Source organism: Bison bison, unplaced genomic scaffold, assembly GCF_000754665.1.
Source record: "Bison bison bison isolate TAMUID 2011002044 unplaced genomic scaffold, Bison_UMD1.0 scf7180017864085, whole genome shotgun sequence".
In the NCBI taxonomy this organism is placed as follows: domain Eukaryota; kingdom Metazoa; phylum Chordata; class Mammalia; order Artiodactyla; family Bovidae; genus Bison; species Bison bison.
Genome location: NW_011494657.1, coordinates 162107 through 167319, shown reverse-complemented (window position 1 = coordinate 167319; position 5213 = coordinate 162107). Strand labels below are relative to the sequence as shown.

The following is a 5213-nucleotide window of genomic DNA, read 5'->3' as shown; positions in this document are numbered from 1 at the left end:
TTAAAAGACGCTTACTCCTTGGAAGAAAAGTTATGACCAGCCTAGACTGCATATTAAAAAGCAGAGACATTACCACAAAAACCATTGCCAACAAAGGTCCATCTAGTTAAGACTATGGTTTTTCTAGTAGTCATGTATGGATGTGAGAGTTGGACTATAAAGAAGCTGAGCACCAAAAAATTGATGCTTTTGAACTGTGGCGTTGGAGAAGACTCTTGAGAGTCCCTTGGACTGCAAGGAGATCCAACCAGTCCATCCTAAAGGAAATCAGTCCTGAATAGTCATTGGAAGGACTGATGCTGAAGCTGAAACTCCAATACTTTGCCCACTTGATGTGAAGAACTGACTCATTTGAAAAGACCCTGATGCTGGAAAAGATTGAAGGTGGGAGGAGAAGGGGAGGACAAAGAATGAGATGGATGGCATCACTGACTCAGTGGACATGAGTTTGAGTAAACTCTGGGAGTTGGTGATGGACAGGGAGGCCTGGTGGGCTGCAGTCCATGGGGTCACAAAGAGTCGGACATGACTAAGAGACTGAACTGAGCTTATCCTTGGTGTTTTGAAATTTGTATGTTGCAGTACCCCCAGGGTTCGTCTTTTTATTTTTACTCATGTTGCTGGGTTCTTTCATTCTGGAGAATTTCTATAGTAGCTTTTTTGATATTTTCTTCCCCATGGCTGCCTTTTTTCTCTGTTTTTAAAACTTGTTCAGAGATTGGAACTCTTGGACCAATTCTCAATTTGTCTTATCCTTCCTTATAATTCCAACATTATATTTCTAAGGCTGCTATGACAAATTGCTGCAAACTGAGTGACTCTAAACAACAGAAGTTTACTTGCTCACAGTTCTGGAGGCCAGAAGGCAAAATCAAGGTGTCAGCCAGGCTGCATCACTCAGGAGGCTCTGTGGTGGGGGGCAGTCTGTTCCTTGCTTCTTTGGCTTCTAATGGCTGCTTCACCCCAGTCTCTGTGTCTGTGGTCACATTGCCTGCTCTTCCATCTGTGTCCAGTCTCCCACTGCCCCTCTCTTATAAGGACATGTTTATTAGCATCTAGAGTCCACCCAGATAATCCCAGATAACCTCCTCATCTCAAATTCCTCAACTGAATCACATCTGCAGCCATATAAGATATTATTCACTTGTTTGGGGGCCACTGTTCAAACCACTACAACAATATCCAAATCTTTGAATTTTCTTGAACTACAATATCCAAATCTTTCAGTTTTCTCCCACCTTTTAATATATTTCCATGAACTTCATCTTTGAATCATGTATTGAGTTTTCCATCTTTGCTAGTATACTTCTAATTTCTAAGATCTCTTTTTTTGTTTTGAAAGCTCTTTTGCGAAGCATTCTATTGTGTCATATACATGAAATTCTTTAACTTTATGAGGATGACGGTTCTTTGAAAATTTCAGTCTCCTTTCATTGTTTTGGATTCTTCCACGTTCCCTTCCCCCTTGATTGTTCTGCTCTCTGCATCTCATGGGACAAACATTCCTTAAATGTTTAGTTCAAAGCTTTTAAAAACAGGCATCCTGGGCACAGATGAGGTGAGGGTATAGTCCTCACTGCAGGGCATTTGGTGCAAGGCCAAGACCCCAGCCACCCTGTCCCCTTGGCTCCCAACATGCATGAAGATGTGAGTGTGTTATAGCAGAAAGTGCATGTCAGATCACTTTACAGTGAGTAGGACAGTATGACTCACTCTACAGTGAGTAGAGTGATCTGTTAGATTTCTAGATCTTTTCAGGCCCATCAGATAGCTATTCCAGAGAAGAGTCTCCTGATTGTCTGCCCTTAGTGGGTGTGTGGTGTGGGAGTACCAGCCTGGCTGCCTGCGTCCTGTGAGGCCTCTACAAGGGTCAAAGTATTTCAGGTCTCATCAGTTCACCAAATCTCCGAATTTAAGAACTGAACCCTTGTCTCCGGGTATGCCCCAGGGTACCTCCCTAAGACTCCCTGTGGATTATTGTTTCTAGAATGCATATATCCAGTCTTTTGCTGGGGTGAAGTGTAAGAGTGCGGAGGTGTCTCTGCTTCCTAAATACACTTCAGTTAGTGCTCTAGTTTCCAGGTCCCCTTCCACGCCCAGTTTCATGGGTACTAGGAGTTGCTATTCCTGACCCTTTAAGGGGTTTTGCAGTATAAATTGCCTTCCTTCTGGATGTCCCCACTGTTGACTTAGGGTTTAATTCCTCTGGTCTATTTCCCACTTCCAAAATTTTGTTTTTGTCACCTAACTTGCAAATGTTTTTGTCCCTTTGGGTTTTTGTCTTAAAAAAATTCCCTTTGCTGTCATTTTAGTAGATTTTTGGAGGGAGTGGAGGTAAACATATGCATATAACCTAGAATCTTGGCCAGAATTTATGCATTACTTTTAGAGTGAAAATTATACCAAGTACACATTTTTTTACATATTGCACATTAATAATAAAAATAAAGAATATGAAAAGTCTTATGAGACACATGATCTTTGGAAGAACACTACAAAGGTTTACTTAGGGATATAAAATAGGACCTATTCCTCAGCAAAAAGATTGTGCGTTATACTGATTTCAATTTCTGTCAGTTACTTTATAGACTTAATGCAATTCTGATTTAAAAAACCAACAGGAATGTTTTTCTAGAAACTTGGCAAACTTATTCTAACATTTGTGTGGAAGAATAGGCAGGCAACACCAATGAAGTTTTTGAGGAAGAAGTAATGTGATTGTGATGGAAAAAGTCTTAACAGCCATTGAAACATGATAAAGTTATAATAACTAAAACAGTGTGCTACTAATGTAACAAAATATAGGGACTTCCTTGGTGGTCCAATGGCTAGGACTCTGCGCTCCCAGTGCAGGGGGCCCAGGTTCCATCCCTGGTCGGGGAACTAGAGTCTGCATGCCACAGCTGCATCCCACACACAACGAGGATCCTGCATGCCACAGCTAAGACCCGGCGCAGCCAAACAAATGAATATTAAAGAAAAGAAAACACAGACTAGTGAAACAGAATGGATAGACCGGAAATGGATGCTATTTTACAAAAGAACTTAAAAGCTAAGGCCTATTAATCAATGGAAAAAGGGGGAAATATTCAATAATAAGAAATAAAGATAAGAAAACTGAGCACCTAAGAATTGATGCTTTTGAACTGTGGTGTTGGAGAAGACTCTTGAGAGTTCCTTGGACAGCAAGGAGATCAAACCAGTCAATCCTAAAGGAAATCAGTCCTGAATAGTCATTGGAAGGACTGATGCTGAAGTTGAAACTCCAATACTTTGGCCACCTGATGTGAAGAACTGACTCCTTAGAAAAGACCCTGATGCTGGGAAAGATTGAAGGCAGGAGGAGAAGGGGACGACAGGGGGTGAGATGGTTGGATGGCATCACTGCCTCGATGGACATGAGTTTGAGCAAGCTCCGGGAGTTGGTGATGGACAGGGAGGCCTGGCGTGCTGCAGTCCATGGGGTCGCAAAAAGTCAGACACAACTGAGCAACTGGATTGAACTGAACTGATTCAATAACAAAGTGAGGACAATTGATTTGTTTCTTGGTATAAGGATCAACTTAGTTCTTTTTCTCACACCATTTACCAAGATAAATTCTCACTGTATTGAAGAGCTTTATTATGAAAAGGGATTCCCTGATAGCTCAGTTGGGAAAGAATCCGCCTGCAATATAGGAGACACCGGTTCAATTTCTGAGTTGAGAAGATCCCCTGAAGAAGGGATAGGCTACCCACTCCAGTTTTCTTGGGCTTCCCTTGTGGCTCAGCTAGTAAAGAATCTGCCTGCAATGTGGGATACCTGGGTTTGATCCCTGGTTTGGGTAGACCCCCTGGAGAAGGTAAAGTCAACCCACTCCAGTTCTGGCCTGGAGAATTCCATGGACTCTATAGTCTATGGGGTTGCAAAGAGTCAGAGATGACTGAGCAAATTTCTCTTTCACTTATTATGAAAAGTAATCAAATCTTACAAAAATTAGGAAAACTATTTTTTACCTCTAGTGAGATGTGGGGTTTGGGATTTAGAAATAAAAGAAAAACTATAAGTGAGAATATAATTAGATTTGGTTACATAAATAAAACTATTTGTAAAAAAAAAATTAATAAGCCAATCTCAAACTTATGAGTTATGTTTGCTATAGATATTCCTCTGGTGTGATGTTTTTGCATGGTGGTACTTCACTTGGATTAAAAACATCTCTTTTTATTACTTTCCTGTAAAAATAAGCATGACCATCCAGTTGATTGAATTGACTGAAAAAATTAATTTACCGATGAAAAAACTCGTAGGAAATGTGGCTGAAATAGAGAAAGGAGAAAAAGAAGGAAGAATTAAGAAAGGAAGAAGAGGGATTTAAGGAGACCATAGTCCCTCCAAAAAGGCCATTTAAGGGAATTTGGAGGAAGTGCAGGAAATATTAACCCAAAGCTGTCCTGCTTAATTCAGGTTGAGTCACATACTGCTTAGAATCACCAGCACAAGTGATTGCAAAAAGCAAACAAGTTTAATCAATTTTCAGTTTTCAAAAAATTATCTACTGGTGACACACTTCCTTATTGCCTGTGCCTAGAAGAGAACCCCTCCTCTCTACCCTGAAGTCAGATACACTGTTGAAGTTCCAACGCCCCACTGAGTGACAGATGCTACACATCCATTATTAGGTTAAAAATAGTCAAAACAAGATGACAAGTCAGTAGGTGAGTCCAAGCAGCTCATGGTTAAGAAGGGAGGCTCTGGGGTTAAACTGGGGTCAAACCCCACCCGCACCAGGAGTGACCTGGGGCAGGTGTTTGCTGTGCGAGCCTCGGTTCCCTTCCTGTGACTGGAGGACAGGAGCAGGACCTCTGTACTGGGGGTTGTGGGGAAGGTCAGCCAGGGCGATGCTGCCAAGGTGTCCCCCTGGGATGCAGGGCACAGTCAGGGGGGCTGCCGGGACTGCTGCCTCGTCATGGCCAGGATAGAGGGGCACGGTCGGGGTGGACCTGGGGACTGGGTGACTGGAACCACATGGGGTTCCAGAGAGGGAAGGAGGTAAAAGGGATGGAAGGAGGGAGAAGGAGAAGGAAAGCGAGGAGAGATGAACCGAGGGAAGGATGGTTGAACTGATGTTCTGGGGTTCAGAGCAGAGAAGGAAGGGGAGATGGGAAAACATGTGATGGGGGCACGGGGCCCCTCGGCACCTGCTGTGTGTGTGGGCTGAGCTCATGGCTGG

The 5213-nt window shown here is 42.7% G+C and overlaps 1 protein-coding gene across 1 annotated transcript in view; it reads right to left on the bottom strand.

Annotated features, from left to right (window-relative positions):
* PILRA (paired immunoglobin-like type 2 receptor alpha) overlaps positions 1-5213 on the bottom strand; it is a 17409-nt gene that overhangs the window by 10641 nt on the left and 1555 nt on the right. The gene's annotated exons all lie outside the window — the stretch shown is intronic.